Source organism: Anoplophora glabripennis, unplaced genomic scaffold (assembly GCF_000390285.2).
Source record: "Anoplophora glabripennis isolate ALB-LARVAE unplaced genomic scaffold, Agla_2.0 scaffold44, whole genome shotgun sequence".
NCBI classification, from domain to species: domain Eukaryota; kingdom Metazoa; phylum Arthropoda; class Insecta; order Coleoptera; family Cerambycidae; genus Anoplophora; species Anoplophora glabripennis.
Window position 1 is genome coordinate 494,449 of NW_019416229.1, and position 27,679 is coordinate 522,127.

General features: G+C 30.7%; 1 protein-coding gene across 6 annotated transcripts in view; it reads right to left on the reverse strand.

Moving 5' to 3' along the window:
• LOC108917668 (CAP-Gly domain-containing linker protein 1) overlaps positions 1-27,679 on the reverse strand; it is a 73,019-nt gene that overhangs the window by 21,723 nt on the left and 23,617 nt on the right. The gene's annotated exons all lie outside the window — the stretch shown is intronic.

Here is a 27,679-nt window from a genome sequence, read left to right on the forward strand (position 1 = left end):
AAAAAAAAATTATAAGAAAAAATGTCATAGGGGTTGATTATTTCAACCCCTTACAAAAATAGTTCAGGGTTGAAAAAATTTCAAAAAGTGTAGTTTTATTGACAGATAATGTTCACCAAGTTTGGTTTGTTTAGCTTGATGTACTTGGAAGATAAAAAAGAAAAACATTTTTTTTTGAAATTTTAGGAGGGGCGTAACTTTTCAGGGGAGGGTTTTTTCAAAAAATTTTATACCAAAGACCCCTATTAATTTTCATCGGAGAATCGCCCCTTGAATTTTTTCGGTGTTATTTAGATACACCCTGAATATAAACAATATTCAATACTAGATATGTAAGTATATACATTAGAGTGGCTCAAAAAAACGAATATTTTTTTCGTGTCTCTTATGAAAATATGTTAGTTTATGTTTTAAGAGCCCCCTCAAAAAATCGGCTCAAAAAAAATTTTTTAGAGATTGCTCAAATTTTTTAAATATTTCTAAAATCGTCAAAAATTATTATTTTTTATTTTTTTCTCGTTATTTTATCATTTTCTAGGTTGAAAAAATCTCGAATTTGAAAATTTCAAATCGATATTTTAATTTCTAAAGGTCGCTCATAATTATTTTAACTTTAAAAGTAGGTTGCCTATGTTTTCGAACGACCTCTAAAAAATAAATATCAACGAACTAATAATTTTTTTATTGAATTAGATGAACAAAAGAATAGAAATAAATCACGACACTTAAATTTTAAAAAATTAAAAAATTATAAATTATTGATATTCACAGTGCGGTAGTAAATTTTGCCTCGATAAGTTTTTTAAGTGTCTCGTGATTTATTTCTATTCTTTTGTTCATTACATTCAATAAAACAAATTATTAGTTCGTTGATATTTATATTTAGAGGTCGCTCGAAAACATTTTAGGTACACTACTTTTAAAGCTAAAATAATTATGAGTGACCTTTAGAAATTAAAATATCGATTTGAAATTTTCAGAATCGAGATTTTTTTCAATCTAGAAATGATAAAATAAGGAGAAAAAAAAATTAAAAAAAAATAAATTTTTGACGATTTTGGAAATTTTTAAAAATCTTGAACGACCTCTAAAATAATTTTTTTTGAGCTGATTTTTTGAGGGAGCTCTTAAAACATGATAAACTGACATATTTTCGCAAGACTTGAAAAAAAATATACATCCGTTTTTTTTTTTTGAGCCACCCTAATATACATACCTACAGGGTTTTTGCACATTTTTGCCCCGTTAACCATTTATGTAACTCTTAAAATAAGAAAAATACCTGTATAGGACAATTATAAAATTGTAACCCTGTATTTATGTTATTATTTTCTGCTTTAATGAAACTGACACGGAGATGGTACACAAGAAAAAACAAATTCCGAAGCTAATATGTTCAGAACAAGTTTAAATTCAAAATGCCAAACGACCTAAAGGTTAAATATCCAGTTTTTTAACATATGTAAATTAATTTTTTCATTAATTTATAATGCACCAAACTGTGAAATAAAAACATCATATTTCTATGTATTTTAAAATGCTTCAATTTCGAGAGAATAGTGATAAAGATCTTGAAAAGATGCCTTTTATTTTAAATTAAACGAAAACAGATGGAGCGATTTTAGTCAAACTAATAATAATAATTATCCACAAATATGTACATAATGTACATATACCTGTTTTTTATATACACGGACTTACTTACCTGAATTAAATGTGTCAATTAGCAATAATATTTTTTTATTTTCTAAGATATTCCAAATTAATCTCACTATTATAATGAAACAGTAAAGGTTTTAGAAAAATGAGTTTATCTGCATGTTCAGGTTGTATATCAAATTTTGACAAAAATATTCCCTGATATTTCCAGGTTTTCAGGTAGATTTCAAAAAATCTCCAGAACACTATAAGCTCTATATTAGTTTTTTCAATCATCATCATTTTTTGTCTGTATGCTTCACATACAAATATTTAACATAAATATGATTATTTCAAAAATTATACAGTTGCTGCTGTCTATAAAAAAAAAAAAATTAAATCATTTTTACTTAAATACCAAGAGTAAATTTGATTTACTGGGGGAGATTTATTTAGTTTCCGAGAAAATTACAGTAATGAACTTAAAATTAAAAAAATATATATTTTTCGAAAAATATGGAGAATTTTTGGCTAAATTTTAAATATCATGGATCAGGTGGTATATAGATCAAGACGACTAGTTTCCGAAATTTATATATTTAAAGCTAAAGACAAACAAATGCATTTTATATTATTTATTCAGATATTTAACTTATTACCTTTTATAAGAAAGAATAATTACTGTGAACTGGATTCATTCAGGATTATGGGGGTGGGTAAAATAAAACTAGGGAGTTTGTGTAATATTCTAATCAGGAAATTTTTTCGCTTATTTAAATTAAAATTCGCACGCAAATTTGAATATGTTATACAAAGAAACGTATTTTTTCTGTTTATTTGGATATTCCATCATATGATAAAATTAAAATTCTTTAATTTAATCTATTTCAGAGTATTAAAACATTCACACAGACAGAAAAATCTAAAATTACGCGACAATTAAACAACTTCAAACAATAAGAAACATTTTACTGTATGTATAGGTATTGATAGCCAGAAAAATCAGAGATATTTTCTGTTATTTTCCTGACAGTCCAGATATATGAGGTTCTTCGATACTTCCAGGTTTTCCCGCTTTTCCAGATTAGTTTACATTCATTCGTTTTTGAAATAAATTCGTACCCGAATTATAACTATAATTATTGCTAAACATATCGTGACATCAAATTATTTTTTAATAATGATATCAATAACACAGCCCCACAAAAAAAAGGATCGGATCTGGTATTCAGACCCATGTATTTCCATGCATGTATTTTTTTTTTTTTTCGCTAAATGCGAATCTGCCTTCAGATTTAGCCCAACGGGTCTGAGTTTTCGGGAAAATTCAAAAAACAGGTCAAAATTCACAATAAACGTCATTTACGATCAACGAAAGTTATAAAAAATCAAATTATTCTACCAGCTCACCTGACGTATGATTTTTCACTCGTTTAATTCCAATTTTTCATCATCAGACAAGCTGGTCCAATTTCATTCAAAAACAAAAAATAAATCAAAATGCAAGCAAAAATTAGTCCAAGCACTCTTCTCAACGCTACTCATTCTATGCATCCTTGAACAATGTCCGAATCTGAGGACCATCGAATACACCTTCTTTCAATTTCGCCTCAGAAATATTCGGAAATTTTCGCCCTATATATATAGGGCGACAATTTTTTTAGGAAACAACAAGAGTCCTAAATGCGAAGAAATTGTTTCAAAAATGATAAAAGACCAAGATCTGGGATGTTTGATGAACTACAAGTTGCACTTTCTTCATTCACATCTGGATTGGTTTCCTGAAAATCTTGGAGATTATAGCGAAGAACAAGGCGAACGATTTCATCAGGATATGAAGGTTATAGAACAGCGATATCAAGGAAGATGGGATGAAAACATGATGGCCGATTTTTGTTGGTTGCTAAAAAGAGAAACGAAAATAGAGGGACTAAACGAAAGTGTAACCCTATACATAGATCCTTTGAAGAAAAGAAAATACGTTATAGCAACAAAAATAAGAATGATTTGTAGATATCTTTTTCTTTTGTTTAGAAAGTAGAGTATTCTACAAGTTTTATTGCATTCTCAATCTTCTAGGCTGTTACCTCATCTCTCAGCACAAATAGTAGATGGATAGATGGGTGGATGGGTGGGTTTTATAGGTGGTACAGGTGGATGAATAAATATGCGTATTCATGCATGAACGATTGGATAGAAAGATGTATGAATTCATAAATGGGTGGGTGGATAAAAAGATAGATCCAGAACTCTGCAACACGAATTATGCCATGAAAATGGCGTTTTAAAGCATTTTGATATATTTTCTGTTTTTGAATGAAATTGGGCCAGCTTGTCTGACTCTATGATGATAAGTTGGAATTAAACGAGTGAAAAATCATACGTCAAGTGAGCTGGTAGAATAATTTGATTTTTTATAACTTTCGTCGATCGTAAATGACGTTTTTTGTGAATTTTGACCTGTTTTTTAAATTTTCCCGAAAACTCAGAGCCGTTGGGCCAAATCTGAAGGCAGATTCGGATTCACCGGAAAAAAATACGTGGAAATACATGGGNGGTAGAATAATTTGATTTTTTATAACTTTCGTCGATCGTAAATGACGTTTTTTGTGAATTTTGACCTGTTTTTTAAATTTTCCCGAAAACTCAGAGCCGTTGGGCCAAATCTGAAGGCAGATTCGGATTCACCGGAAAAAAATACGTGGAAATACATGGGTCTGAATACCAGATCCAATCCTTTTTTTGTGGGGCTGTGTAATTAAAGAAACCGCTCTCCATGAACAGAATAAAATATTATTTATTTACAACCATACCTGTAATTTTGACATTACTAATGTCATTGAAGGTTTGAAAGTGTCACATTACCTACGTCTACTTCCCTCTTCCATTTCCCTCACTCATTTCCCTCACTCGTTCAATAAAGCAAAATATTTATTTAAGTAATATATTTGTTGAACAAATTCTTATATAGAAACAACAGGGCAATTAATTAACAACAATAACATTTAAATAATTTATCATACATTATTTATTAAAATTAACACGTTGACTGCGAGATAATCTCAATGTACTTTGTCCGTGACTGCGATACATATCTTCGGGGATATGTAACAAAACTTCTTCTGTGTGCGGTACATATCCCTAGGGATATGTAATTTTTTTTTACATTTGACCCTATAAAATTAAAAATAACACAATTATTGCTATAAACTTGCATGTATCTGTAACTATATATCCTAGGATACTTACGTTTTCATTAGCAAAGAGTTTTGAAAAGAAAATAATAGAAAAATCATTATTTCTAAAAACTACAGATTCTGCAACTTCCACAAGATACAGTAAAAATATGATTATTGAGATTCGCATATTTTTTATAATGAGTACATACATACAGACTGCGGTACATACCCCCCGAGGTATGGACCGCAGTCAACGTGTTAATGGTAATATTTGACTTATTATACGATTTAACCGAAATATTTAAGAGACCTTCCTGATGATTTGAAATTTCATTACTAGAAAAAGTTATTTCATGTCCACTGTCAGATCCCGTGAAGTTAACAGCAGGAGGTAGAGCGTTTGAACTGGTACAGGAGGACGATGGCAAAGTTGTTGAGGATATCATATTTGCGGTTTCAATTTGGTTAGCTACAGATTCATCCACATAACTTTCTGCAACTGTACTAGACCGCCAGCCCCCTAAGCGCTTCAACTGAAGAATATCTGCTCCGCTATTAACCAGCAACGTAGCTGCCGTTCTTCTAAAAGCATGACCTGTGTACGTTTCTGCCTTAGGTAGTTTTAAAAAGCAGGCTATTTTATAAGGAAATTTAGAGATAGAATTGTATCCAAAAGGCTGATTTCGAGCTCTTCCCGATCGATATTGAACAAAAAATCTCTCATTTTTTATATCTTTCCGTACCTGGATAAATTCTTTCACAATTTTTATCCAGTTTATTTCAGTGATCATGAATGATCTACTTTTATAAGTTTTTGTATCCGGAATTTCAATAGAAATTTTCTTTTCTAATATATCAATATGCGTAGTTTTCATTTTTAATAATTCATCAGTGCGGCATGCTCCAGATACACCTATTATAAGCGCAACCTAAAATAATTATAAAAAATAATTAAAACCAAATAGAAACAATTAAAAAGAAAATTTTACCTTGATAGGAAGGAATTCTTGGGGTGCTTTGCTTAGAAAATCTTCTATATTTTGTCTGGTAAAGGTAGTAGATTTCTTGGGCCTAAAGCCTATATTCTGGCGTTTCAAAAAAGCAAGGAGCTTGTTATATTTAGATATATCAATCTTCTCTCGTAAATCTAGCATGGCCCGTAACATGCTGTAGATAGCCCAAAGAGTAGAGGGCTTTTTTTGCTTTGCAATGTCACTAAAATATGCCATCAAGACTGTTTCTGAAGCAATATTCTTAGTATTTTTTTCTAAACACCAATTTTCGTAAACCTTGAAGGCTTTTTCGTAACGACCCCTGCTTTTTTTAGGAAGTAAACTTTGTTCTGCTTTTTCAGCAGCTTGTTTTAGTTCTGGTGGAGTTCCGTCTGGCAAATAATCTTCACTCTCGCTATCTGACAACATTTTTTCAGCCGCAAATTTGAAGGATCGAACGAGAATTCAAAATTGTTTGTTCAACGCAACCTGCACAATTTTGAATGGTGTCAAAACAATAAAATGACGCATATTTTGGCATTTTTACTACATTTAAAAATATGAAATAGAATTTTCAACTAACGATGTGGTTGTAAATAAAATAGTATACATACCTCGGAGGGAAGTTTTCATTAATATCTCGAGATTACAGTTAATCTCTCGACAGTAATGAAACACTTCCCTCATCGGTATGTAATATACTATTACATGGATTCAACAAAAAAACTACACTAAAGTTTAACGAAGCATTTTAGTTCCACAAATATATAATTTTCATGTTTGATCTCACTTGACACCGTTTTGAAATACCTAAATGATGCTTATAACAATTTATATTTACAAAATTATAACATGCGATGAGAAAATATCACCTGCCGACATTAAAAGTTCTCCTTGTTGATAAATCAAACACTGTTAACATTTTGTTAAAAAAAAAATGAGTTCAGTCTTTAATATTATTTTATAATTGACAAAAAATACTTTCACTGAAATGACAAATAACAGTACGCATAAAATAAATCCTCTGTATACGGAGAAGTAAACCTTGAGTCATTCCCTCACAATTTTTATGGAAAATATAAAACCCGTCCTACGTCACACGTCCCACCTGGTTATTAAATAGTACCTGACGTGACATTCTGTCGATTTGTGTAAACAAACTCAATTATTCCTATTACCTACACGTCAACAGCAGGTTGTTAGTTCTAGCAATTCATTTAAGTAAACACCAATACATAACGCCGAAAAAACTATTCAGTGCGTGATTTTCGGAAGGAGATTTGAGCAAAGATATCAAAACAATATTTTTTTAAAACATTTGTAGACTTCAACAAAATTGTACAAGAATCTACCAGCGTTACTAAAGTCATAAGTGTGTTTATTATGCATTATTACTTGTACACTATCATGAAACCATAAAATGCACAAAATGGAAATGCTAAACAGCAAAATTCCATTATGCACTTTTAATAACCTTGGCATATGCACCTTGCCTGCTTTCATCTTTATACTGTTAGGCGGTAATTCTCAATATATTTATAATATAAGCAGTACCTATAGAAAGTAAATAATTGTAAAAAACTCCGTTGCTATTATAATGTTTACTTAATAAACCACTGAACCAGAGAGAAATAGAGAAAAAAATTCCGTACTAAACTGGACCGAGGTAAAATTTTCTAGCAGTATCGATTAGTACAGTTTCCAACATGATTTTGCTATTCACCACCCACGCCCATCTATAACGATACAATTTATTTATATACATCGCGGCCAGCCTTGGCGTCGAGAAATCTAGTGTCAAGGAATCCGAAGACTTCAACGTGCGATCAGGCGAGGTACCTTTGCTTTCGATTTGTTTGGAATAGAAAAAATAATGTACACACCTATTTGTTATTCACAAGGAGATTTGTGGGTAATTGAGGTAATGGGAGAATAGGTATGTGGGGCACGTGTATTGGCAATGACATATCCTAGAAAAATAAAAGGCGCATCAGCCACGAAAAATGGAACGAAGGACAGTTGATTTTTTTTCATGAAGTGATAGTTCTATCTTTTTACATTTTATACAGGGTGTCCTTGAAAAGGATGGACAACGCTTGACCACAGGTTCCTTGGATGAAAACAAGACTATTTAGCCTAACTTACCTATATAGAAAAGTGCACGCCTACCGATATAGCCTTCTAAATATAGAATAGATAACCTAGTTTTTTTCAAATAATTTGAAAACTATTTTTCTTAGAAACTGCAAATTTGGTACACATATTTTTTTATATAAAGGCAATGTAAATATAGAATTTAGTGAGAATACATATACAGGATGTTCTCTTTCTAGTGCCTGTGCGCCACTGGCTATCCCGTAATTTTTTTGTATATCCGCCAATGACGACAGAATTTATATTTTTAAAAATAAGTACTATTTTAAAAGATTTTTTACCTCTTACAAAATTTTGATATCGTTTATGGATTTCGAGTAAAATTCGCATTTTTTACACATTAAAAAATATAAAATCAGTTTAAGATAAATAGAACATTCTAGTACGAGATACCATATAACAGAGAAACAAATTCATAACAATAATTAAAAGGTTCTGTGTCAAGCTAGCTGTGATTTAATTTTAGCTTATTTTGTTTTTTATTGCAATTTATACTTTTGCTGAACAAACTGTAGTTTTGGGTTATTGTGAAGAAAATTGTTGTGATTTGTTAATGCGGAGAGACGCCTTCGGGAAACAGGACGTTTTTTACCTGTAACATTAAATCGTGGATAATGTACGGCCGGAATTATTCAGTTGGAGGAACAAATTTTGGAAAGGGTCGAAGAAATTCCTCAAGTAAATAAAAGGCGTTTAGCGGCAGAGGTTGGCTTTCAAAAAGTTCCTTTAATAGAGTATTAAAAGAGCAGTTATTACAGGTCACAGGTATTACAGGGTACATGTAGCTATTACAGATTATTAAAGGTCTAACAGGTGGATAAGTAGAGGAAATAATGCTCCTTTAAAATGGCCACCTCGATCCCCGGACCTAAACCCATGTAATTATTTCATTTGGGGAGCGTTGAGGACCACAGTTTAAAATAACTTTTCAGTAAATACAGAAAACGAATATGGGAAAGAATACAACATGAAATTAATGTTATGAGAAGTAATGCACAATTATTGGATAATTTATAATTTTCGAAGAACTAACGTTTGCGTTTAAGAACAAGAAAGTAACTTTGAGGATTTACTGTAATATTATTCTCATGTGATTACAAATATCAGTTTATTTAAAATGTTAATGTTGACTTTCTTACATTATTAGTTGATATTGTTTATTTAAAATATTAGTGTTGATTTTTATTTTATTGATTGATAATACTAGTTCCAAAAATGTGTACCTAGTTATTTTTTTAAATGTGACGTTTTTTCATTATTATTCCCTGCTTTGAGGCTGCAGTTATAAATTATTTTTTATAAATCGGAATTTTTGCTTATATTTAATGTATAAAAAATGCGAATTTTACTCGAAATCCATAAACGATATCGAAATTTTGTAAGAGCAAAAAAATCTTCTAAAATAGTGCTTATTTTTAAAAATATAAATTCTGCCGTCATTGGCATACACACAAAAAAGTTACAGGATAGCCAGTGGCGCAGAGGTACTAGAAATAGAACATCCTGTATACGTATTCTCTCCAAATTCTATATTTACCTTGCCCTTACATAAAAAAATAAGTGTACCAAATTTGAAGTTTCTAAGAAAAATAATTTTCAAATTATTTGAAAAAAATAGGTTATCTATTCTATATTTAGAAGGCTATATCTCAGTAGGCGTGCACTTTTGTATATTGGGTAAGTTAGGCTAAATAGTCTTATTTTCATCCAAGGAACTTGTGGTCAAGCGTTGTCCATCCTTTTCAGGGACACCCTGTACATAATGTCAAAGCTCTGCTAAATATAGGAGTAAAATTAAGGAATATGGGAGGACACCCTAAATATTTATTTTTTTCGTTAAAGAAGTGCATACCTTATGATACCAATCGAAGTATGTGAGCGTTTTTGTTTATTTAGGAATTTTGTGTTCGATATCCAGAATTTATTCCAAATTAGTGACTCCAACTGCATACAGGCTGTTACAAATTCGCTTCTCACTATAGGGATCTCGGAAACGGTAAGAAATACGAAGTAGCTAGCTTAAATGGGAGCAAAGTTGTATAATCTGGGGACCAACATTATGCCTCTAATAAATCAAGGCTAACATGATTCGAAATATTTGAAAAAAACCGAAATATTGGAAATCCGTTTTTGTTTCATTGAGGTGATATTAAAAAAAGAAGAACACTATCTCATGGCAACTTTTTGCCCTCTATCGAATAGCATAATCAATTTTTATATGTAACGTTTCGTCTCTCCAGGACCATCATGAACTTCATTTTTTTTAGATACGACCCTGGAAATTTTATCAACTTTGAAATGTAAGATATTCTTAATTTAAAAATACCGATTTTTTATATCATTGTGATTTGTGACGTTGAATCCAAGATTAACGTTTGATCAAGCATTTTAGTTACACCCTGTATCTACTACTCGTTTTTGCAACGCCCTATACAGTGCCATAAATCTATATCGATTCGAGTGGAGGCAAATCGTGGTTGTATTGTGATGACATCCTGAATCATTCCTATAAACGCGATATCGTTTTATATAACAGCCCGAGAACTGCGTAGTTATGAAAATTATTTTGTTATTTCTATGAATATATTAATATGTATATATTCTGACCATTATTTTTTCAACAGAAACACAAAGTACTCACATAACTAAAAATAGTTAACATTACGTATCTATTGTGTAGAGGTGAAATTATATCACGTTTACTTTATTTAAATCCAGATTGGGAATCTCTGACATGAGACCAATTAAAACAATCTAAAGAGCTATTAGGACTCTTGGATCTCGACGAAACCGCCTACATAAAAATACACTTATTCATAATTTGTTTTTAAATAAACTTTGAAGATTATCAACTAGGTCGGGGTGGCTATGGATCAATGACGATAAACAATTGGTGGATGCATACGACATGGCCTCTCATGATTGTATGTAATTGATAGCATATGCACTAGTCAATTGTTTGATGTCATTCATCCGTGACTATACCGAGACAAATGAAATGCATTATTATACGATTTACTTTAAATATTTTAAGAAAGATTAAAAGTAAAACAAGCTTATGACATACTTATGCAGGAAAAATATAATAAGACCTATTATTATTAATTATTATATTAATTAAAAAATGAAAATCTTTTCGATTGTTTTTAATTATTGATATTTGAATCACTGACTGCGAATAGGATGCCACTCCTACTTGTATTATGTAGATAGGTTAATTAAGCAAATGCCTTAATTTATTGATTATTTAATAACAGTCTTGAATACCGCAATACCTTGAAGTGCCGCAAAATTTGCAAGTTTTTGAAAAAAATATTGTTTAGTTTTCCCGCACGGATGTTTCCGTAGCTCTGAGACAAATATCAAGAATATAAAAATGTTCAATTAATAAAAACCACGCCAAAATAATTTCTTTTTATTTTAAAATTATTTACAGTGTGCCTCATTTTTTCTGGGAGTTACCAAATTTAATTTTTTCGAATAGAATACACTACATTATATTTTAAGAAACCCAACTTAAAAGTACATTAGTGCAACTCATCTTTTTAAGGTAAAAAATATAATGAACATTTTGGTTAAAAACACGAGAGGAGCGAAAATGTTGAAACAAACTTTTATATGGGATATTTGTTTCTATTTACCATTTTAGCAGTAACAATTTAAAATAACTTTCTGAAATTTTCAGATTTGATATATGAAAAACTTTCTAAAGCGTCTAAAGTTATTTTGCAGATATGCTCTAAAGCCATTTATTTTAGCATATTTTTAGTTCTTCCTCTCTTTATTGTGTATTTTGTCACTTCTGAAAAAGTTACGTAATTATTTAACTAAACCCTTACGCCAAAAGGTGCAGTCAAGGTTACTTTTATTAAACTATTTTTGCCTGATAATGTTCATGAGAAATAATCACCAATACAGGGTGTTCCTAAATAAGTGTCGCAATGGAAAACTGTATATTTCTCTTGAAAAGAGAAACATTTTTTTCCTCTTCCATCTTTCTTTCCGGGCTTTCGTTTTCGAGATACACAGTGTCAAAACTTTTTTTCAGATTTTTGCCAATATCTTAGGAACCGTTTGAACTACAGGACTGAGCTTTTGTACACACATTACCACTATTAATAGCTACTTGTGGCAAATGTTGTTGATTTCGTTAAACTTGTTAATTATTACTATCTATCTTTTGAATTACAAAAGATTTTCGAAACGTTAGCAAAATGTTTGTTTTTGTTCATAAAATGTAATTTTTCGTGAAAACGGTTGACTTTAGAGCAATGAACCAAGAGAACTCTTTTTGTGTAAAATTCATTGTGTAAAAGTTAGGGGGAGAAAAACCCTTACGATACCTTAAAATCTCCACCACTGGCACGTTCAATGAATTCGAGAAGGGTGCAAAAAAGTAGCTATTAATAGTGGTAATGCGTGTACAAAAACTCAGTCTTGTAGTTCAAACGGTTCCTAAGATATTGGCAAGAAATTTTTAAAAAATGAAAGTTTTGACACCGTGTATCTCGAAAACGAAAGCCCGGAAAGAAAAATGGAAGAGGAAAAGAATGTTTCTTTTTACAAGAGGAATATACAGTGTTCCGTTGCGACACTTATTTAGGAACACCCTGTATATCTTAGAAAATAGAATAGAAGAAAAATTACTCTTGCATCTGTCTGTTGCAAATTTCATGTAGGAATTGGTGATTGAAAATGTATTCCAAGTCTCGAATTTCACTTAACATTTGAATCTAGCGCAGGAAACCATTTCCAGAGGCCCTACTGAGGAAAGCCATACAAAAGTAGTTGCCCAAGCTCAAAGGTATCTAGCAGAAAACGCTGAACGGAAATAAAAGTTTCTAAAAACGGAAATCGCCAAAACTATTCCCTTTTACCGCCAAAACGCCAAAAGCGAGATAAGAGACTGAGTTTCCTTACATATATCTAAAATAACGTCCAGATTCTACGACAGTCTAAGTTACGTCAACAGCGATGAATCGGGATCGAACGTAGACTCTGGTATCTTGCAGTTCTATAGCCAGAGCAGAAATCTCTGGCTAGTATGTGTAAACGACCCGAATTCAAGCGTATTCGTTGCCTTTTGACACCTTGAAGCCGTTCTTGCTTATTTAGAGGCAAATAAGTCCCATGGATATATCGAGGGTTCCACACGACAGGTCCAAAAAATCCTGATACAGTTTACTCTGAAATCATTGTATGGAAGATATATTTTAAGTGACGTATATTAAGCTTCACGTAATTCAGTGTGTGCTCTTTTACATTAAACATTAAACAAAGTCGACATTATGCAAATGAAATTTCCCACGAAATACATACTCAGTCCATGAGAATACCCATAAAATAAATTAAGCAACCACAAAAACCATGTAACGACCATTTCCAAGATTGCGGATCACAATATGACAAGCGGACTGCTGGCTCGCAACCATTGTTTATAAATTTAACAAATAAAGCGCTTTTTACGCAACCACTAAGGCCACGATCGACAAGTTTTTACACTTTTAGACCCGAGATGGTACTATTTTGGATTGTGAGTCATACGTTGCATTCTGGAGCGATTCGATTTGTATCGAAGACATGTACGTCGAACCATATAAACGAAATGCAAGTTACACGCCTCGAAAAAGTGCATCTTGCAAGACTGGATGCCAGCACGTGGGCGATGTGGTTGCAGCTGAATTATTTCTAATGTTTTTAATATGTATGTTAACGACACAAGCGGATATGAACGTTTTGTAGCCAGTAATAAATAAACGGTGAGTGAAATTGAATACACACCGAGAAAAAGTGCTCCTGCTGCTGGACTATCTGCAATCCTCGCTCTTGAACAGAAAAACATCATTTTTTGGTTTTGTTTGATTAGAAAAATGATTGGGATTATCTTTTATCGATTCATTTGTAGCCATTAATGTTTGTGTTATGAAATGTTATAAATTCAGGAGTTGACAAAACATTAATAGAATAAGATTATTAATTTTTCTTTCTGAAAGAAATGAGTTTTATTCTTTATTAGAATTCTATAAACCATTATAAGACCATTGTATACTATATGTGACAGTTAAACAGGTGAATATTGGATATAAAACACATACAGCTAGCACAGTTGTATAGTGACTATAAACCTTATTCTTTATTAAATTATTGTATAACTAGTATACAACGTTTTTTATACCCTTTACGAAATAATAGCAATAACTGTTATTAAAGTGTTCCATATCGTTATTAGAACATCTAGTACTGGTTATAAGTTTTATAATAATAAATGTATTAAACTGTTGTATACTCTGTATGAGTTAAAAACATATGTCATTAAGTTTTCAGAAATTTTATTGGATAACTGTAATTACAAGCTAAGGTTCTAATGTAAACATACATAAAACATACTTTTAAGCATTAAAAATGATGACAAATCGCTCCCAAAACTGTCCAGTTTATTTTCTTAGCAACGATGCACCCGTATTTTCTTGTATTACATGAGAATTTGCACTATAACTCTTCCACCTTAAGAATGAAGCATCCCCAGAAAGGTTGAGCTTCTTTCCATATAATTTTATTTCCTCTGGTTGATTGACTTTATACCCATGCTCTTCTTTGTCACCGTTAACCTTCTGTTCCTCCATCTTATGTAAAACTTAACATCAGCGATTTCTAATAGGACCTACAAAATAATAATTTTTAAGATTTAGACAAGATTTACATTTGAAAAAACAAAACAATTACAAGCCATAAAACAGTTAGATACTTACATAATAATTTTCCATTTCACACAACGCGATATGATCATGTATCCCACAAAACATGTGCATATACTGTCCATTTTCATCAAACTAGACGTGTGTAAGTCGATGCACAGCGGACTGTCGGAAATTTTACGATTGTTGTATTTTCTCTTCTTGAGTAAAGATAATAAAGACGTTGTGGTTTTGTGTGTTTATTTTGACAATGATTGAACATGTATGGACAATAAAAGTGGACTGTATAAGATAGTTGAGTACCGTTCTGCTTCATGCATAGCATGCTACTGAAATCTTAGAAGGGATGAGCTCGTGCGGCGAACCCTAAATCAGCGGCTGGAATAGCCAGGTTTCTTATTGAGTCGGCGCACTTCGCTCTCGGGTCTGACATATGATTATTATTACAAGACTATGAATATAACTTAACAACGATCATAACCGATTATGCACCGAGAGGTGACGATCACTTAACCATTATAAGATGCGTTTTACACGTTAAAAACGGAAACATATTCAGTATAAGAACGAATAATTCTGTTAATACAATTGTTATATACAAATTCGGATACTGGTCTTTATACAACAAATCTTCCCTACTATACAACTGGAATATAAAGTCTATAACACCTAATAATGTATAAGTAATTCATTATAACCTTTATTTCATAGATGCATAAGGTGTATTAAGCACCTTCCAGTTAAACTGATTGAATAATGAGTATGGAGATGATTGCTTTTTTTTAATAAAAGTTGTATATTGGTTATAAAAGTTTTAATATGCGCTATACACATTATTCTAGATAAACAGTTTAATAAGCCCATTTCTTTCAGTGTACAGACGTTGTCTCTATTGTCTTTTAATATCGAGATACAGCGCGTTAAAGATAATTTTTAGCAATCAAATGTTGGTTATATCTTCAAAAACAATGTACTAATTGGAAGTTTGGTATAATTAAGTTCTTGAGCATATTAAATACATAAGTGTTGATATTTTTCGATTATTTTGTAGGCAGCTTCAGAAACAGAGATATTTTAGAATAAACATTAGGTGCTCTTGTTGAAATTACTGAAAATACACTGTTTCCGAGAAAAAAGTTCGCTACTGGAAATTAAAGTAATGATTTCATTAAGATGTAAACTTATATTGGAATCTTGTTGACGACTTAATGATTAAAATTAATTGATGAAATAATATCGTATAATTAATTTTATGTTTTTTTTAGGTTCTGGAAATCCGTCTCGAGTAAATTCGCAGTCTCTTGAATTAATTTACAATTCCCTGATACGCCCATACAGACGCTACTTCTTATGGAAGTCGTACAGCCCTTTGAAAGTGCACAACTCTTATAAATTGTCTATAATTGGCTTCTGTGAAGCCGACTTCATTATATCAAATTTAATGTGCGTCTATCATACTAGTTTTAGTGTGCAAAACAAATCCAAAACAGGAAACAAATTATTTATTTTTCCACTGATCCAGGAAAATTCGTCTCAAAGGAAGCCGTGTAAAAAGGATTTCTTCTTAGATGGTCAAGGAATAGATTATCTTCTTCAACGGTGCTTACTTTTCGACGCCCACCTCCGTGAACATAACGCACGTGACCCTCCGCAATCTATTTTTCTTTGAGTTTAAATATGTTGCATACATGTAGATCATCCGCAATGACCAATCATTTTAAAGTTATAGCTCTCACTTTCTCTGGTTCCGTTAAACGCGGCATCTTAAGTTACCAAGCAAATTCACTAATAACACTGACATAAAAATTTGTCATAAAAAGAAAAGTAGACCACATCACATTAGAATAATAAATCGTCGATTTTCAAAGGGCCGGCAGTGCCAGCACTGTACCAACAGCTAAATCGAAAAAGACTAATTGTCAAGTTACGCTTTGAGCACAGCTCTTATTACGTATTACGTTGTAAAGCAAATTTTATTATTAGATCTATGTGTGTTTCTATATTGTCTAGTGCTTTAGTTCTATTTTTTTAAATTGTTGTTTTTATTGTGTTCCTTGACTAGCTACTATAATATGTAATGTATTAATGTAGATCAATAAATTCTATTCTATTCTATTCTATTACTGCGTTACTAGATTTTAGAACATAACTTTATTTTATAATCGTCTTAAGACTTTAAGGTCAGACTGGGACACACAAAAGTGTTTTTTTTTCTAAAATGGCTAATATTTCAAAAATATTTTTTCTATATAATAACATTTTACATGTGAATGCAGGAAACCTAATGCAAAAAAGTTATATTCTTACCTCAGGCTAGTTTTTAGATTCTACTCGACATTTATTTAGGAATGCTGTAAATGGGTTTATAATTTACATATTTACATGTAATTAATCGCCAATGCGAAGCATTCAAAGCTGTTTATTAACAACAATAGAGCCATCAGAAACAATACATTAAGCTTAATCAACCACATCAAGTTTTTCTCTCGACCTATTAAAGCCAATCAGGAACTAATCATTGCATAATACCCCCCAGCCGAAAACTGAGGCTATAATTAACACCTTTCAAGACCTAAAACGTATTATTATTGTACCAATTAATCAAATGGCTCTGAGCTCCCATTACGTAACCATTAAAAGCAAGGGGTATTATAACTTGGCGGATTTGGACTTTACCGGTTAAAAAAATACCTTCCGCAATTAAATCGCAACAATGCGCTCGCTATTAGCGAAATAATAACGATAAGTAAATTACACAATAACGTCAACCTTCGCTAGGCTTAGCTTGAATAATAAATCGGATGAAAATAAGCTGTATGGGAATTGTCTGCGTAGAAAATAATGAGAGCTCGCCGCCATGTTACCTTGAGGTTTGGAAATGCTAGCGGATCGTTGGAAGATTCCAGAAATTTGTGTGCACGTAACTAGTTAATAACTTTAGACCTCCTATAAACACAGTTACTGCTTTTGGAAATGTGATAATAAATGTGCAATTAGAATATTGCATAACCTTATTGCAATATCAGAATTTAAACTGGACATAAATTACACAGGGTGATGCACAACTTATCCGAAAAAAATTGAGAATATATGCGTGATGAAAAATGGAGTTAATATCGTAAAAAAAATGTTTGTACAATCCTTAGTTTCCGAGAAAAAAATTATTGAAGTTGTAGTATTTAAAACCCTTACATCGCTGGGCTACTGTAGTCTCTTACGTCACGCGTTGTGCGCTGTACGCAATTCGCTCTCTCTCCAAATGGCTCCAGGCGATTCCGAATACTTAAATCCGATTTTAGTAGGTATTACATTACTTTTCCAAGTGTTAAACTGGCTTATGTGTATAGCAACTCGGAGTTGATGGATATCGTTTTAATTTATGGTGAAACAAGACAACATTTGTGTTATAGTCAAGTATTGTTGTTATGGTGAAGCAAGACAACATTTGTGTTATGATGAAGTATTTGTGTTACGGCGAAGCAAGACAACATCTGTGTTAGTTCGTAGAGACTGACTACGACGGGCCCAAATGTGTTGATACGTCGGTGGACAAAATTTTTAACAATTGTTATAGCATCAGGAATGTCAAATTATTTTATTAATTCAAACCACAAATTAATTTTATTATTTAATAATAACAATAGCGGCAAAAGCAGTTGAATTTGCTGATATAAAATATGTTATAAAATTTTTTGTATTTCTTTCCTTTGGAAAAAAATTGTTTCAATTTGTTGTCCGTTCATTTTTTATTACACTTTGCCGCTGTGTCAGTCTACGACTGCATGCTTTGCCTTGCGCAAGGTCAGGTTTTACAGTGGACCAGTTTTCAGTGCCGTACAGAAATGTATTTTTTAAATCATTTTTGAACTACCCTTTTAAATTTTTTTTACAAAATTATATTTGTTCCCTTTACATTCAAAAAACTTTTTTTGCATAAGTTCTGAATCACCCTGTATAGTGCTACAATACATGTTTTATAAAACTTTCGCTTTACAGAATTTATGATTTTCATAAAATTTACATTGTTGTATAAACCTATTTATTAAAAATTACTAGTGCTATGAATTTAAATATTTTGTAAAATTTACATTGTAGAATTATTTTTGTTTGTAATATTTACATTTTGCTTAAACCTATTATATCCACTATAAAAGTATTATTGAAATGCAAGTCATTGCTAAAAACTACACAAGAGCAGCAAAGAATAATACTTTTCTTCGGCAGGACGTATCAGAAAAAAAAATAAACTAATTTACGACAAATTTGTGTTCACGTAACTGGTAATACTGTAAAACCGCGTTTATAAATACAATAACTCTTTTTAGAAATGTAATAACAATAATAACGTACAATTACGAATCCTGCATGATTATATTTAAACAGAGTTTAAGATAAATATAAATTATGAAATAATAAAATAAGTTTTCGATGTAAAAATTTCGTAAATTACGTATTTCGTAAATTTTACGCTTTTGTGTAATTTTTTAAAATCGACTTTTTTGTATAAATTAACAGTTTTGCTTTAACCTATTCTATACATTCTATATACATATTTAAAAATTATTAATACAAAATTGCAACAAATGTTAAAAAATTCGAAGTAGAACAGCTTGAAATAGTACTTTTCTTATTCAAAGTATCAAAAAAGTTGATTAACTAACGATGAATTTGTACGCACATACTAAATAAAATATGTTTTTGGTATAAAACACATAGATATACATTTTGTAAAATTTATATTTTTGTAGTTGCATTTGTTTGTAAAATGATTTGCTTAAGCTTATTGTATTAACCTTTTTCTTCAAGTTTATATTATACATAATTTTTTTCTGATAATTTCTGTAACGAGAAGGGAAGCTGCCTGATGAAACAATCCCAAGTAAAATGTGGAAACAAAAAAATCTTTTTGTAGCAGCTGTCTATTACGTGTGAAACGTAGTCAAAGGTGAAAGCAGGAATATGGGATGTTTCTCTGAATGCTTGCATTATTTCAGAATGTAAACATATGAGGTATGTGTTTTTCTATTGATTATTCAGACATCATATCATTTTTAGATTTTATTTTGAACAATAATTTGTTACTGTTTAAAATGAATGGTGTAAACCAATACTAGCTGGGGCATGTAGCTAGAGGATTTGATCCCGGGATCCCGACCGCTTTTCAGTCCAGAAATTTTCGGTATTAACTTTTCCTGAACCCGAGATTTTCGGGATTGACATCATTTTAAAAAGTTGTAAAATAGACTGCGCGAAGCAAAACACTCAGTGCTAGTGCTCTCAACAGAATTGCTTGCCTATCATTTTAATATAAAATACAAGAAGTTTTATCCCAAGCAAGCAGCATAAATTAACCCAGCGAGCTTGCGATGATTGCGTGGAATAAAACTTCTTGTAATTTGAACTAAAACGATAGACAAACATTTTTTATATTTTTGAATTTTTGCGGCCGCCAATCTATTTTCTGCAGCAGTCGATATTTTTAAATACTTTTTGCTAAGAAACTTACTTTGCTACCCACTTACTAGGTTGTTATATGAAAGTCATCCGTTTAGTCGATGTTAAGAGATTTTTGTTAATTTTCAAAGTTTATTTGCATAGTTTGTTACATAAAGGTTTTTTAAATTTATTAAGTTTAGATATCTCATTGATTCTTGAAAAAGAATGACTAACATAAAAACTAGGGGATTTTAAGTCTGATTAGTTAGGTGAAACAAGACAACATTTGTGTTATGGTGAAGTATTTGTGTTACGGCGAAGCAAGACAACATTTGTGTTATGGTGAAGTATTTGTGTTATGTAAAGTATTTGTGTTATGGTTTAGAGATCTCATTGATTCAACATAAAGACTTGGGGATTTTAAGTCTGATTAGTTAGGTCTGTACCGTAAAATATATTGATTTTTGTCTAAATTTTGATTACCTACGTTAATTGTTGTCTGAATTTTGATTACGTTCATTTTTCTCTAAATTTTGGTTTGTTGATTTAAAGAACTGATTTTCTAATTGTTTTATATGTAACCCTCATTTTTTTTAGAATTTGTTTTAATTAGTTTAATAAGGAGNATGTTAAGAGATTTTTGTTAATTTTCAAAGTTTATTTGCATAGTTTGTTACATAAAGGTTTTTTAAATTTATTAAGTTTAGATATCTCATTGATTCTTGAAAAAGAATGACTAACATAAAAACTAGGGGATTTTAAGTCTGATTAGTTAGGTGAAACAAGACAACATTTGTGTTATGGTGAAGTATTTGTGTTACGGCGAAGCAAGACAACATTTGTGTTATGGTGAAGTATTTGTGTTATGTAAAGTATTTGTGTTATGGTTTAGAGATCTCATTGATTCAACATAAAGACTTGGGGATTTTAAGTCTGATTAATTAAGTGCGTACCGTAAAATATATTGAATTTTGTTTAAATTTTGATTACCTACGTTAATTGTTGTCTGAATTTTGATTACGTTCATTTTTCTCTAAATTTTGGTTTGTTGATTTAAAGAACTGATTTTCTAATTGTTTTATTTGTAACCCTAATTTTTTTTTAGTTTGTTTTAATTAGTTTAATAAGGAGTAAAAACAATTATTAATGTTATAAAAATGCAAAACTTTTTTTAAAATTCAATTTAAAATAGAATGGAACAGGACTTTTCCTATATAGAGGGAAAAAATACATAACTTTGTAGATATAATATAATAGTTATTTACGACACAATTGTCTAAACAGTAGTATTTCCATTAGGAACTAATATTTGCACAACAAATTCGCGCCGACCTAATAGGATAAACTTGTTATTTGTAAGCAAATTGAATGTGAACTTGAACTTCGTTTACATATTTCTAAATTTAGAAGTGTGCCTAACAACAAAAACTAGTCGCAGTCTTCATACATCTGGATACAGAAAAAAAAAATAGAAAAATTAACATTTATATATTAATAACAATCAAGTCGATTTTAATTGTATACACAAGAGCTACTTTAAAGACCTAACAACTAAATAGACGTTACTTATCTCAAAATTTGCATTTGCTGATACAAGTTCACAAACGAGTCGAATAAGGATAAACATTAGCACAAGTAAACAAGATAGATAAAAGTGATATTTTAAAAATGTCTATTAATACCTAATATATACCTACTAAAAGTTGTAAACAGTTGTATACATTAGTACTTTGTTGATTTTTTTATGTAACCAATTCTCGAATAGTGTGACGCGCACTGGAAAAATAATACTAAATATTCATTTCGACATGACATCACCGTCAAATTTAGTAAAAGTAGTTTGTATAAAGGAGACTCCTATACAAGTGAGTGATTATTTAACATAAAATCTACAAGTATAAACTAAAAGATTCACTACATTTGTCATTTATTGTCTTTATACAGAGTGTTTCAGAAAGAGCTCCCGTGAATAAAGGGGGGTGATAGTATGACAAAAAAATAAGAATTTTTTGTCTTATGAACTATATGTCTATCTCCTCTTGTTTTCGAGATACAGAGCGACAAAATAAAATTTTGTGAATAGAATTTTTACTAAAATTTCCAAACAGTGCGAAATATTTTTATTTTACACAGTAATATTGTAAGAGTTCAATTAAAAGCCTTTTTTCTCGAAAAGCGTCGACATTAGGAAGTTGTAACAGGAGTACATTATTTTTAGAAAATAAAATTGTACATTACAAATTGGAGCCCGAATGGTAAAAAACCTAAAATTAAAAAAATTAGAACTTAAAATGTAATAGGAATGTAGCATAACTAGCGCCATCTATGAAATATACAAAAAATAATTAGACCAGCGAATTTGGCGGTATCCTTAAAAACCCAGGAATACCAAATTTCATAAAAATATTTCGCACCGTTTGGAAATTTTCGTAAAAATTCTATTTAAAAAATTTTATTTTCTCGCTCGGGATCTCGAAAACAAGAGGAGATAGACATTTATTATTTTTTGTCGTACTATCACCCCCTGTATTTACGGGAGGTCTTTCTGAAATACCCTGTATATTTCACATTAAACTTTGGATGTTGCAAACTGCGAACACAAACCTTGTGGTTAATTCAAATTAATTTAACAACGTAAAATATATCGAAACCTTTGCAGTGCGATATGCATCAAACAAAGGTCGAGTTGAAAACATCTACATAGATACACCTTTAGGCCTCTCCTTTATCGGTCGGTAATTGTGATTTTGAGATTTATAAACATCTTCTAATTGAACATTAAAATTTTTATGGTCCATGACCTCCATGTCATGTTTCAAATTAAGTAAGCAAAGGTCACCCAGAATGATTTATTATTATTTTTACTTACTTCAGACAAGTAGTAAACAAAGTACCTAACAATACAATAATTGTTAACTCTTGGAACAATTCTGTCTCACAAATATAGGCCAGGAAAAAGAGCTGGGAAATGACAATTTCGGGACTTTTTGTTTCGGCAAGCTGAATTTATCTCTATAGATGCTAAATATTATGTACATATTAGTTTCCACAGTCATAAAAATGGGGGGAAAATTGCTTACAGGGTGGTTTATTGTATAATTTTTACCTAAAATCATGCAGGTTTTTCGCTTATAACTTTTTTTCCGTTCATTTCCACGAGAAAACAGTAAGATATTTTTTTCGTCTTCAAAAGACCTACAAAACTAGCCCTCGAGCGAATATTGATTAGATCAAAAGTTATAAACAGAAGAAGTTTATTTATGACTTTTAAATTAAACATTTATAAACTGGGTTATTATTACTTGGACGTTTTGGCATCGCATCCTCCCATTCCTTATCACTGTCTAATAACTCACACGAAATCTGGAATCGAACGACAGCGAGTCCGAAGAAAATGACGATAATATTCAGTCCTGCCGTTAAAAAAGCGAAATTCGCTTGAAAATTTGACAGTCTGTAACTCCGTTGTTTTTCAACTTAACTTAAAGCTCTTTTCATGAGTTTTCCGAATATGTAATAATATGTAACTATATCACTCGCGTGCGTCGTATATTTCATTTTGCAACTAAATCTAAAAAATTTAAAAAAATTCCAGATTGCAAATTTGAAATTAAAAAAAATGATAGATTTCAATGTATTATTATGAAATCTACCATGAAAAAAATCAGTGCGATTGTGGAAGATGCTCGGGATCGTCCAGACTAATAATTAGTTAATTTGTTTATAAGGTCATAACTTGTAAACTATTTAACTTACCGATTCCAGATTTTGTGCGAGTTATTAGACAGTGATAAGGAATGGGAATAATAACGCAGTTTATAAATGTTTAATACAAAGGTCATAAATAAACTTCTGTTTATAACTTTTGATCTAATCAATATTTTTTGATGCTTGAAGGCTAGTTTAGTAGACTGCTTTCTTGTAGAAATGAACGGAAAAAGTTATAAGCGAAAAATGTGAATTTACGTAAAAATTATACAATTAACCACCCTGTAAACAATCCTCCCTCCATTTTTATGACTGGGGAAACTAATATGTTATTGTACATAATAGCTTGCCGAAACAAAAAGTCGCGTCCAACTCTATATTTCCTGGCCCATATGATTCTTAGGGGAGATGTTTCATTCTTAACATGTTCAATGTGTAAATGCAGTTCACCATATTTGAACGATAATATGCATCGCCACTATGTGTACACGTGCTCTATTTATCAGTTATTTCTTGAACAACAATGGAATTTCTATCATCTTTTATTTATAATTCTTTTATGTATTATTTAAAAGAAGCACCGCAAGACTGATTTTATAAGGCTGTTGGAAATTACAAGGGCGCTTTGATTATCCTACGAATATTACAAACGTCAATGAAATTGTTGCATTGTTTCCAAGGCTGACTTGATAAAGAAACGCATTTCTATGGATCAATCCCGAGATTAAACAAAACAATGTGTCTTAACTTCCTTTTGAAAGTAGTTAATCCGATTTTTATCGATCTGGGTGCCGGTAGGATAATTCCCCATAATTACAAGGATACATACATTCACCTGACGGCTTAAAAAATGAACCTATTAATATTCAAAGGCAAATGACAAACGACAAAATTACCTACTCATTATACCGAGCTCGCATATTTCAATACACGAGAGTAATTGCAGTTTCCTCGTCGCGATTATATTTAGATTTAAAAAAGTACCACTGCCTGTCTATAAATTGCTTCAATTCAGTTGCCATGCGTTCGCCTTTGGGCAATATAAGTTAATATTGAATATAAATGATATGGGTGAAGGTGTAATTATATTGTTATGCATGCTTTCCACGATTATTAATTTCCAAGTAGAATGGAGAAGCGCGTATAGCATAAAAAGCGACAAATATGTATATTTAGGATGTCATGGCCAGAGGTGTTTTCATCACAATGATATACCACGACGATGTCCTACATTTTTAAAGAAACCGTCAGATACTTTGTTATACATAGACACACAGCGTATTCTACTTAAAGACTAGCCACCCTCGTAACTTTTTTATTTATTGACCGGTTTTGGAAAATATTTTTTTCTTCAGATAGAACTCAGGAAGCGTAACATTCAATAAACATTAGAAACGTTTCTATACCAATATTGATAACACCAGTGTGTTTCACATAATTAAAGAGGTTTTTAGGTATTTGTTAATAGTAAAAAAAACAATATTTAAATGTGTTTGATAAAATTGCAGTTCTTAGATCTTATTGGAATACGTCAATAAAATATTTAGGGGTAAGTATATTTAGACAAAATTATCATAGGAATAACACTGATAATTAAAAATGTATACCTCCTTCGTAGTCTGAAGTATCACCATAACTTTGAAAACAACTTATCACAGCCTTATACATTCTGTATCATTATTAATATAAATTTTGATATGTGATCATTTTTTATAATTCTATCATTTTTAGAAAGTTCAAACTTGATTTTCTAAAATTTTTCAAATAGAACACCCTGTATTTTATTATTATTATTATTATTATTATTCACATATCAGTCCACTTCAACTTTTATTAATATATTCTACACCTAAAGTTGTTAGTTTTTAAGATATAGCAACATTTCTGGAAAAACACAATTTTTATTATTTTCGGTCGCACGAAATGGCTTTGGAAAAAACTGTCACATTATGTCAACTTGTCACTTCATAATTTATCATTCCCTTTTGAGTTAATTTTATTACTTAATATTTATTTGTGGTATTCTATAAAATAATAAAAATTAAGTTTTTTCAAAAATGTCGCTATATCTTAAAAACTAACAATTTTAGATATATAACATGCTTAATAAGTGTTGAAGTAGGCCGATATGTGGATAAAATAGAACAATAAAATGCAGGGTGTTCCATTTGAAAAATTTTAGGAAATCAAGTTTGAACTTTCTAAAAATGATCGTATTATAAAAAATGACCTGTATAAAATATCGATATTAGCTAATACAGGAGCCTTTGTCTAACATTTGCCTATAACTCTGTCTAATTATTTTGTTCCAAGTGTTAGTAGTTGAAAGTTAATGCAACTTCTTAGAAGTCATGTTTTTTCTAAATTCGAAGAATTTTCTACATAACTTGGCAACCCCGCACTAAAATGATAAACTGTTTATATTGCCATATACAGAATTTTCTCGGAAATGCATATGTTTAAACATATACAGGGTGTTCCATTTAAAAAATATAATATTTGGCGTGTCCCGTTTTTACTCATCGCCCTGTATGTTTCAAATTAATTGTGTAGTTTAGGTTTCTTTATTCTGTAACATCGTATACTTTATACAGGATGTTTGTGAATTAGTGCGAAATATTGTAGGGGGTGGTTGCCGAAGTTATTTTGTGAAAAAAAGTTTATATATAAACGTAGGTCGAAATATGTTTCGTTTCCGAGATACAGTGTTTAAATTTTAATTTTTTATTTATTTTTATTAAGTATTTCAAAGAGTTTTAAAGATATTGACACGAAATTTGAAAAACGCTTCGAAGGGATATAAATGTGCATTTTTTGGGGTGATCCGAATATTTCTACTTGCACCAGTGGCGTTAGTGCGAGAATGCTACAACATTTTTTAATAAAAAAAAATGGTACCTACGTCACTAACTTTTTCCAGTTTTGATATATTTTTTAGAAATCCGCCATCAATTCTGAATGAAATTGGTCTCTTCAATTTTTTAGGATGCACCTTTTTTGAGGAAAAAAATAAAACATATTATTTTAGTGCAAGTTGTGTATTTTTAATTTCTATTGATACATTATCTAGTAGGTTGCTGTCAATATTTCTAAATAAAATACAACCATCAAATTACGAGACATTTCTTTAAAACTCTTTGAAGTAATTAATAAAAATAAATAAAAAATAAAAATTTGAACACCTTGTATCTCAGAAAAGAAGCATATTTCGACCAACGTTTATATGAACTTTTTTTCACAAAGTAACGTCGGCAACCACCCTCCAAAATATTTCGCACTTATTTACAAACATCCTGTATAAAATATACGATGTTACTCAAATAGTACTAATAAAATTGATTTCCAGTTAAACGAATGAATTATCGAAAATTGTGAAATATGGAGCTCTTATCCATTTCTGCAAATAAATAAGTACAAAACATTTTTTTCCAAAACAGTAATCTTTCATTCATGTCTTCTTAAATTGATGCCCAATTGTTTTTCTGATTACATATTCTGACTCCACAAGACATTTACATAAATCTACACTTTAAATTGCAAAAATTGCAGTAATTTGCAATAAAAAGAGACCATTTACATTATTTGTTACCAGGTGACCTAAAAATATATATTTTAGACTCGATTGAAGAACTGCAAAAATTGGGCCTTACAAGTGTGTTTCAAGTCCTGAGAATAAATTGATCGGAGTTTTTTCTTTAAAAAATCCTTCATAATTATAAAAAACAGAAGATATTTTTGAGTCTAAGACATAACATTATTTAATATAGATATAAGGTAGCTAGTTTTTAAACAGAACACTTGATATAAATTAATATATTCATTATTGATTTATTTATGTGTATACTTATGTTGTTCCGATTCTTTTAATTTACGAATT